This window comes from Cupressus sempervirens, chromosome 11 (genome assembly GCF_028749045.1).
Source record: "Cupressus sempervirens isolate cs-2001-9-10 chromosome 11, ASM2874904v1, whole genome shotgun sequence".
NCBI lineage: Eukaryota > Viridiplantae > Streptophyta > Pinopsida > Cupressales > Cupressaceae > Cupressus > Cupressus sempervirens.
In genome coordinates this window covers 666,931,723-666,943,146 of record NC_143128.1, presented here as the reverse complement: position 1 = coordinate 666,943,146, position 11,424 = coordinate 666,931,723, and positions in this window count along the sequence as shown.

The window sequence follows — 11,424 nt, the reverse complement described above, 5'->3', positions numbered from 1 at the left end:
ATCCTGACAGTTGATTGAAATCGATCTCAACCGTTGATGAATTTCAGGAAAGTCTATTTAAGAGACCCTCATCTCTTCATTTTGAAAGGTTCAATGAGAATTTGCATAGAATTGTTACTGGAATTCATATTCACATTTGCTCATATTCACATACGCAAAGATCAAGTTTGACCAAAAGTTGACCAAATTTAACCACGGTTGGCTTGAGTTGACTACTTTCAAAAAGAATTTTGAAATAATTAAACGAAATTATTTAATTAAATGGAGTACTTACTTCTAATTAACTAAACAAAGTTATTTAATTAAATGAGAAGCCATTCCTAATTAATTAAATGAAGTTATTTAATTAAATAAGAAAAGTGTCTCTGATTAATTAAAGATTATTTAATTAAATATAAAAAGTAATTATGAGAGCATATCTCATTTTATTAAATTAAATATCTCAACAAAATCTCTCTTCAATTCAAAAAGGGAAATTTTCAGTTCACTGTTGATAAAAAATGAGTTAAATCAGTTAACTCCTTTTTCTACTAAAATTGAATCAGTTAACTCCTTATTTTACTCAAATTAAATCTATTAACTCCCTTTAATTTGGAAATCTCCTTTTATGACTGAACTTCACCTTTAATCCTGACCGTTGGTTGAAATCGATCTCAACCGTTGATGAATTCCAGGAAAGTCTATTTAAGAGACCCTCATCTACTCATTTTGAAATGTTGAATGAGAATTTGCATCGAATAATTGCTGGAATTCATATTCACATTTGCTCATATTCACATATGTAAAGATCAAGTTTGACCAAAAGTTGACCAAATTTAACCACAGTTGACTTAAGTTGACTAGTTTTGAAAAAAATTAAAATAATTAAATGAAATTATTTAATTAAATGGAGTACTTACTTCTAATTAATTAAACAAAGTTATTTAATTAAATGAGAAGCCATTCCTAATTAATTAAATGAAGTTATTTAATTAAATAAGAAAAGTGTCTCTGATTAATTAAAGATTATTTAATTAAATAGAACAAGTAATTGTGAGAGCATATCTCATTTTATTAAATTAAATATCTCAACAAAATCTCTCTTTAGTTCAAGAAAGGAAATTTTTAGTTCACTATTGATTAAAAATGAGTTAAATCAGTCAACTCCTTTTTCAAATCAAATTGAATCAGTTAATTTCTTAATTTACTCAAATTAAATCTGTTAACTCCTTTTAACTTGAAAATCTCCCTTTATGACTGAACTTCACCTTTAATCCTGACCGTTGATTGAAATCGATCTCAACCGTTGATGAATTCTAGGAAAGTCTATTTAAGAGACCCTCATCTCTTCATTTTCAAAGGTTGAATGAGAATTTGCATTGAATTGTTGCTGGAATTCATACTCACATTTGCTCATATTCACATATGCAAAGATCAAGTTTGACCAAAAGTTGACCATATTTAACCATGGTTGACTTGAGTTGACTAGTTTTGAAAAAAAATTTGAACTAATTAAATGAAATTATTTAATTAAATGGATTACTTACTTGTAATTAATTAAACAAAGTTATTTAATTAAATGAGAAACCATTCCTAATTAATTTAATGAAGTTATTTAATTAAATAAGAAAAGTGTTTCTAATTAATTAAAGATTATTTAATTAAATAGAAAAAGTAATTATGAGAGCATTTCTCTTTTTATTAAATTAAATATCTTAACAAAATCTCTCTTCAGTTCAAAAAGGAAAATTTCCAGTTCACTATTGATCAAAAATGAGTTAAATTAGTTAACTACTTTTTCTACTCAAATTGAATCAGTTAACTCCTTATTTTTCTCAAATTAAATCTGTTAACTCCGTTTAATTTGAAAATCTTGCTTTATGACTAAACTTCACGTTTAATCCTGACCGTTGATTGAAATTGATCTGAACCGTTGATGAGTTCCATAAAACTCTATTTAAGAGACCCTCATCTCTTCATTTTGAAAGGTTGAATGAGAATTTGTATCGAACTGTTGCTAGAATTCATACTCACATTTGCTTATATTCACATATGCAAATATCAAGTTTGACCAAAAGTTGACCAAATTTAACCATGGTTGACTTGAGTTGACTAGTTTCGAAAAGAATTTTGAAATAATTAAACGAAATTATTTAATTAAATAGAGTACTTACTTGTAATTAACTAAACAAAGTTATTTAATTAAATCAGAAGCCATTCCTAATTAATTAAATGAAGTTATTTAATTAAATAAGAAAAGCGTCTCTAATTAATTAAAGATTATTTGATTAAATAAAAAAATTAATTATGAGAGCATATATGATTTTATTAAATTAAATATCTCAACAAAATCTCTCTTCAATTCAAAAAGGGAAATTTCCAGTTCACTATTGATAAAAAATGAGCTAAATCAGTTAACACCTTTTTCTACTCAAATTGAATCAGTTAACTCCTTATTTTACTCAAATTAAATTTGTTAACTCCCTTTAATTTTGAAATCTCCCTTTATGACTGAACTTCACCTTTAATCCTGACCGTTGATTGAAATCGATCTCAACCGTTGATGAATTTCAGGAAAATCTATTTAAGAGACCCTCATCTCTTCATTTTGAAAGGTTGAATGAGAATTTGCATCGAATAGTTGCTTGAATTCATACTCGGATTTTTTCATATTCACATACGCAAAGATCAAGTTTGACCAAAATTTGACCAGATTTAACCACGGTTGACTTGAGTTGACTAGTTTCGAAATATTTTTTGAAATAATTAAAAATAATAATTTAATTAAATATAGTACTTACTTCTAATTAATTAAATGAGAAGCCATTCCTAATTAATTAAATTAAGTTATTTAATTAAATAAGAAAAGTGTCTCTAATTAATTAAAGATGATTTAATTAAATAGAAAAAGTAATTATGAGTGCATATCTCATTTTATTAAATTAAATATGTCACCAAAATCTCTCTTCAGTTCAAAAAGGGAAATTTTCAGTTCACTATTGATAAAAAATGAGTTAAATGAGTTAACTCTTTTTTCTACTCAAATTGAATTAGTTAACTCCTTATTTTACTCAAATTAAATCTATTAACTCCCTTTAATTTGGAAATCTCCTTTTATGACTGAAGTTCACCTTTAATCCTGACCATTGATTTAAATCGATCTCAACCGTTGATGAATTTTAGGAAAGTCTATTTAAGAGACCCTCATCTCTTCATTTTGAAAGGTTGAATAAGAATTTGCATCGAATTGTTGCTGGAACTGATACTCATACTTGCTCATATTCATATACGCAAGTATCAAGTTTGACCAAAAGTTGACCAGATTTAACCATGGTTAAATTGAGTTGACTAGTTTCGAAAAGAATTTTGAAATAATTAAACAAAATTATTTAATTAAATGGAGCACTTACTTCTAATTAACTTTAAAAAATTATTTAATTAAATGAGAAGCCATTCCTAATTAATTAAATGAAGTTATGTAATTAAATAAGAAAAGTGTCTCTAATTAATTAAAGATTATTTAATTAAATAGAAAAAGTAAAAATGAGAGCATATCTCATTTTATTAATTTAAATATCTGAACAAAATCTCTCTTTAGTTCAAAAAGGGAAATTTTCAATTCACTATTGATAAAAACATGAGTTAAATCAGTTAACTCCTTTTTCTACTCAAATTGAATCATTTAACTCCTTATTTAACTCAAATTAAATCTGTTAACTCCCTTTAATTTGGAAATCTTCCTTTATGACTGAACTTCACCTTTAATCCTGACCGTTGATTGAAATCGATCTCAACCATTGATGAATTCTAGGAAAGTCTGTTTAAGAGACCGTCATCTCTTCATTTTGAAAGGTTCAATGAGAATTTGCATCGAATTGTTGTTGGAATTCATACTCACATTTGCTCATATTCACATACGCAAAGATCAAGTTTGACCAAAAGTTGACCAGATTTAACTACGGTTGACTTGAGTTGACTAGTTTCGAAAAGAATTTTGAAATAATTAAACGAAATTATTTAATTAAATGGAGTACTGACTTCTAATTAACTAAACAAAGTTATTTAATTAAATGAGAAGCCATTCCTAATTAATTAAATGAAGTTATTTAATTAAATAAGAAAAGTGTCTCTAATTAATTAAAGATTATTTAATTAAATAGAAAAATTAATTATAAGAGCATATCTCATTTTATTAAATTAAATATCTCAACAAAATCTTTCTTCAGTTCAAAAAGAGAAATTTCCAGTTCACTATTGATAAAAAATGAGTTAAATCAGTTAACTCCTTTTGCTACTCAAATTGAATCAGTTAACTCCTTATTTTACTCAAATTAAATCTCTCTACTCCCTTTAATTTGGAAATCTCCCTTTATGACTGAACTTGACCTTTAATCCTGACCGTTGATTGAAATCGATCTCAACCGTTGATGAATTCTAAGAAAGTCTATTTAAGAGACCCTCATCTCTTCATTTTGAAAGGTTGAATGAGAATTTGCATCGAATTGTTGCTAGAATTTATACTCACATTTGCTCATATTCACATACGCAAAGATCAAGTTTGAGCAAAAGTTGACCAGATTTAACCACGGTTGAAATGAGTTGACTAGTTTCAAAAATAATTTTGAAATAATTAAACGAAATTATTTAATTAAATGGAGTACTTACTTCTAATTAACTAAACAAAGTTATTTAATTAAAAGAGAAGCCATTCCTAATTAATTAAATGATGTTATTTAATTAAATAAAAAAAGTGTCTCTAATTAATTAAATATTATTTAATTAAATAGAAAAAGTAATTATGAGAGCATATCTCATTTTATTAAATTAAATATCTCAACAAAATCTCTCTTCAGTTCAAAAAGGGAAATTTTCAGTTCAGTATTGATCAAAAATGAGTTAAATCAATTAACTCCTTTTTCTACTCAAATTGAATCAGTTAACTCCTTATTTTACTCAAATTAAATCTGTTAACTCCCTTTAATTTGGAAATCTCCCTTTATGACTGAACTTCACCTTTAATCCTGACCGTTGATTGAAATCGATCTCAACTGTTGATGAATTCCAGGAAAGTCTATTTAAGAGACCCTCATCTCTTCATTTTGAAAGGTTGAATGAGAATTTGCATCGAATTGTTGTAGGAATTCATACTCATATTTGCGCATATTGACATACGCAAAGATCAAGTTTGATCAAAAGTTGACTAGATTTAACCACGGTTGACTTGAGTTGACTAGTTTCGAAAAGAATTTTGAAGTAATTAAACGAAATTATTTAATTAAATGGAGTACTTACTTCTAATTAATTTAAAAAAATTATTTAATTAAATGAGAAGTCATTCCTAATTAATTAAATGAAGTTATTTAATTAAATATGAAAAGTGTCTCTAATTAATTAAAGATTATTTAATTAAATAGAAAAAGTAATTATGAGAGCATATCTCATTTTATTAAATTAAATATCTCAACAAAATCTCTCTTCAACTCAAAAAGGGAAATTTCCAGTTCACTATTGATAAAAAATGATTTAAATCAGTTAACTCCTTTTTTTAGTCAAATTGAATCAATTAACTCATCATTTTACTCAAATTAAATCTGTTAACTCTCTTTAATTTGGAAATCTCCCTTTATAACAGAACTTCACCTTTAATCCTGACCGTTGATTGAAATTGATCTCAACCATTGATGAATTCCAGAAAAGTCTATTTAAGAGACCCTCATCTCTTCATTTTGAAAGGTTGAATGAGAATTTATCTCCTTTGACCAAAAGTTGATCAGATTTAACCACAGTTGACTTAAGTTGACTAGTTTCGAAAAGAATTTTTAAATAATTAAACGAAATTATTTAATTAAATGGAGTACTTACTTCTAATTAAGAAAACTCTCAAATCCTCCAATGCTCCAATTGCACTCCAAATGCTCTCCCTAAGCTTCTAGGAATGCCTGAATATAAAGAGCTATCAGGAAACCTTTAGAATGCTTCTTGAAACAGCTGAAAGGTGTCACCAACTAAGCATGGGTCTTTTCCAACCTTTTTGATGAGTCATAGAGTTGTACACACCATGTGCTTAATTGATGCACTAACCCCCATGTTGTTGACACATGAGAAATAGAAAAGTGCGTTAATTCCCATGCAAGTCTATAACTCCAATTTACTTTTTAAAATAATTTCTATTTAAATTTTATAACTTTCATTTTAATTTTTATAACTTTTATTATTATTATTTTATTTATTACTTTATTATTATTTTATAATTATTATTAATCTTAATTTTTAGTTTTCTTTTATTTAATTCCTTTTCCTCAATAATTCACATTTCATTAATTACAATCAAAATATCAAAGATCATGATATTTTATTAGTTTTCTCAAATAAATAATTTATTAATTAAATCTATTTATTAAGACTTAATTAATAGGAAATTCACCATAGACCTCCAAGATAAAATATGAAAACCCATCATAGAACAAATCATACAAAATCAATCTAAAGGGTTAAAAATCACGAAATATGTCATCCAACACATTCAATGGGTATTCAACTCTGATACTTGTCCTAACTCACTAGGACAAATGGTTTTTAGGTTTGGGATTTGGACTTGAGAATTTATCTCCCTTCCCTTATCAATAAGATAGTATAATAAGGTACGCTCATCCTGGCAATTCAGGGAAGTTGATACCCGGTATCTGCAACCTGCAAAAAAACCATGCATGTACATACAATATATAATGCTAAGCTAAATAGACAATGGCAGGAAGTGGTGCATCGTGTAGATCCCGACTAAGCAGGTGACTACGACTCCCTTCCTTAACCACATCAGAAACGCCACACAATAAGAAAAAACACACACCATACACATGCAAGTATGGGGTAAGTAACCATAATAAAACACATGAGATAATAAACCATCTAACTAATCATCATTAATAACTGAAAATAATGTAATGATCATCATACATACATGAAATGTAAAGTCTAAATGATCTCATCATATATCAACTGAATCCATATCATAATATCTGATAGTGTCAAAACAACACCACTAAACCATCAACATAAAACTAGTTTACATAGTCTGATAATAATAGCAACAATAAGTCTAAAAAAGATGTGAACGAGGGTAGGCACTACAACTTCACCTTTAATCCTAATCGTTGATTGAAATCAATCTCAACCATTGATGAATTCAAGGAAAGTCTATTTAAGAGACCCTCATCTCTTCATTTTGAGAGGTCGAATGAGAATTTGCATCGAATTGTTGCTGGAATTCATACTCACATTTTCTCATATTCACATATGCAAAGATCAAGCTTGACCAAAAGTTGACCAGATTTAACCACGGTTGACTTGAGTTGACTAGTTTCGAAATTAATTTTGAAATAATTAAACAAAATTGTTTAATTAAATGGAGTACTTACTTCTAATTAACTAAACAAAGTTATTCAATTAAATGAGAAGCCATTCCTAATTAATTAAATGAAGTTATTTAGTTAAATAAGAAAAGTGTCTCTAATTAATTAAAGATTATTTAACTAAATAAAAAAAGTAATTATGAGAGCATATCACATTTTATTAAATTAAATATCTCAACAAAATCTCTCTTCAGTTCAAAAGGGAAAATTTCCAGTTCATTATTGATCAAAAATGAGTTAAATCAGTTAACTCCTTTTTCTACTCAAATTGAATGAGTTAACTCCTTATTTTACACAAATTAAATATGTTAACTCCCTTTAATTTGGAAATCTCCCTTTATGACTGATCTTCACCTTTAATCCTGACCGTTGATTGAAATCGATCTCAACCATTGATGAATTCCAAGAAAGTCTATTTAAGAAACCCTCATCTCTTCATTTTGAAAGGTTGAATGAGAATTTGCATCGAATTGTTGCTAGAATTCATACTCACATTTGCTCATATTTACATACGCAAAGATCAAGTTTGACCAAAAGCTGACCAGATTTAACCACGGTTGACTTGAGTTGACTAGTTTCGAAAAAAAATTTGAAATAATTAAAAGAAATTATTTAATTAAATAGAGTACTTACTTCTAATTAACTAAACAAAGTTATTTAATTAAATGAGAAGCCATTCCTAATTAATTAAAGATTATTTAATTAAATAGAAAAAGTAATTCTGAGAGCATATCTCATTTTATTAAATTAAATATCTCAACAAAATCTCTCTTCAATTCAAAAAGGGAAATTTCTAGTTCATTATTGATCAAAAATGAGTTAAATCAGTTAACTCCTTTTTCTACTCAAATTGAATCAATTAACTCCTTATTTTACTCAAATTAAATATGTTAACTCCCTTTAATTTGAAAATCTCCTTTTATGACCGAACTTCACCTTTAATCCTGACCGTTGATTGAAATCGATCTCAACCGTTGATGAATTCTAGAAAAGTCTATTTAAGAGACCCTCATCTCTTCATTTTGAAAGGTTGAATGAGAATTTGCATCGAATTGTTGCTAGAATTCATACTCACATTTGTTCATATTCACATACGCAAAGATCAAGTTTGACCAAAAGTTGACCAAATTTAACCACGGTTGACTTACGTTGACTAGTTTTGAAAAGAATTTTGAAATAATTAAACGAAATTATTTAATTAAATGTAGTACTTACTTCTAGTTAATTAAACAAAGTTATTTAATTAAATGAGAAGCCATTCCTAGTTAATTAAATGAAGTTATTTAATTAAATAAGAAAATTGTCTCTAATTAATTAAAGATTATTTTATTAAATAAAAAAAGTAATTATTAGAGAATATCTCATTTTATTAAATTAAATATCTCAATAAAATCTCTCTTCAGTTCAAAAAGAGAAATTTCCAGTTCACTATTGATCAAAAATGAGTTAAAATGGTTAACTCTTTTTTCTACTCAAATTGAATTAGTTAACTCCTTATTTTACTCAAATTAAATCTGTTAACTCCATTTAATTTGGAAATCTCCCTTTATGACTGAACTTCACCTTTAATCCTGACCGTTGATTGAAATCGATCTCAACCATTGATGAATTCAAGGAAAGTCTATTTAAGAGACTTTCATCTCTTCACTTTGAAAAGTTGAATGAGAATTTGCATCGAATTGTTGCTGGAATTCATACTCACATTTGTTCATATTCACATACACTAAGATCAAGTTTGACCAAAAGTTGACCAGATTTAACCACAGTTGACTTGAGTTGACTAGTTTCGAAAAAAAAATTTAAATAATTAAACGAAATTATTTAATTAAATGGAGTACTTACTTCTAATTAATTAAACAAAGTTATTTAATTAAACGACAAGCCATTCCTAATTAATTAAATGAAGTTATTTAATTAAATAGGAAAAGTGTCTCTAATTAATTAAAGATTATTTAATTAAATAGAAAAAGTAATTATGAGAGCATATCTCATTTTATTAAATTAAATATCTCAACAAAATCTCTCTTTAGTTCAAAAAGGGAAATTTCCAGTTCACTATTCATCAAAAATGAGTTAAATCAGTTTACTCCTTTTTCTACTCAAATTGAATCAGTTAACTCCTTATTTTACTCAAATTAAATCTGTTAACGCCCTTTAATTTGGAAATCTCCCTTTATGACTGAACTTCACATTTAATGCTGACCGTTGATTGAAATCGATCTAAATCGTTGATGAATTCTAGAAAAGTCTATTTAAGAGACCCTCATCTCTTCATTTTGAAAGGTTGAATGAGAATTTGTATCGAATTGTTGCTGGAACACATACTCACATTTGCTCATATTCACATATGCAAAGATCAAGTTTGATCAAAAGTTGATCAGATTTAACCACAGTTGACTTGAGTTGACTAGTTTCGAAAAGAATTTTGAAATAATTAAACGAAATTATTTAATTAAATGGAGTACTTACTTCTAAATAACCAAAAAAAGTTATTTAATTAAATGAGAATCCATTTCTAATTAGTTAAATGAAGCTCTTTAATTAAATAAGAAAAGTGTCTAATTAATTAAAGATTATTTAATTAAATAGAAAAAGTAATTATGAGAGCATATCTCATTTTATTAAACTAAATATCTCAACAAAATCTCTCTTCAGTTCAAAAAGAAAAATTTCCAGTTCACTATTGATAAAAAATGAGTTAAATCAGTTAACTCCTTTTTATACTCAAATTGAATCAGTTAACTCTTTATTTTATTAAAATTAAATTTGTTAACTCCCTTTAATTTGGAAATCTCTCTTTATGACTGAACTTCACATTTAATCCTGCCTGTTGATTGAAATCGATCTCAACTGTTGATGAATTTCAGGAAAGTCTATTTAAGAGACCCTCATCTCTTCATTTTGAAAGGTTGAATGAGAATTTCCATCGAATTGTTGCTGGAATTCATACTCACATTTGCTCATATTCACATACGCAAAACTCAAGTTTGACCAAAAGTTGACCAGATTTAACCATGGTTGACTTGAGTTGACTAGTTTTGAAAAGAATTTTGAAATAATTAAACAAAATTATTTAATTAAATGGATTACTTACTTCTAATTAATTAAACAAAGTTATTTAATTAAATGAGAAGCCATTCCTAATTAATTAAATGAAGTTATTTAATTAAATAAGAAAAGTGTCTCTAATTAATTAAAGATTATTTAATTAAATATAAAAACTAATTATTAGAGCATATCTCATTTTATTAAATTAAATATCTCAACAAAATCTTTCTTCAGTTCAAAAAGGGAAATTTCCAGTTCACTATTGATCAAAAATGAGTTAAATTAGTTAACTCTTTTTTCTACTCAAATTGAATCAGTTAACTCCTTATTTTACTCAATTTAAATCTGTTAACTCCATTTAATTTGGAAATCTCCCTTTATGACTGAACTTCACCTTTAATCCTGATCGTTGATTGAAATCGATCTCAACCGTTGATGAATTATAGGAAAGTCTATTTAAGAGACCCTCATCTCTTCATTTTGAAAGGTTGAATGAGAATTTGCATCGAATTGTTGTTGGAATTCGTACTCACATTTGTTCATATTCACATACGCAAAGATCAAGTTTGACCCAAAGTTGACCAGATTTAACCACGGTTGACTTGAGTTGACTAGTTTCAAAAAGAATTTTGAAATAATTAAACAAAATTATTTAATTAAATGGAGTACTTACTTCTAATTAATTAAACAAAGTTATTTAATTAAATGAGAAGGCATTCCTAATTAATTAAATAAAGTTATTTAATTAAATAAGAAAAGTGTCTAATTAATTAAAGATTATTTAATTAAATAGAAAAAGTAATTATGAGAGCATATCTCATTTTATTAAATTAAATATCTCAACAAAATCTCTCTTTAGTTCAAAAAGGGAAATTTACAGTTCACTATTGATAAAAAATGAGATAAATCAGTTAACTCCTTTTTTTACTCAAATTGAATCAATTAACTCCTTATTTTATTCAAATTAAATCTGTCAACTCCCTTTAAT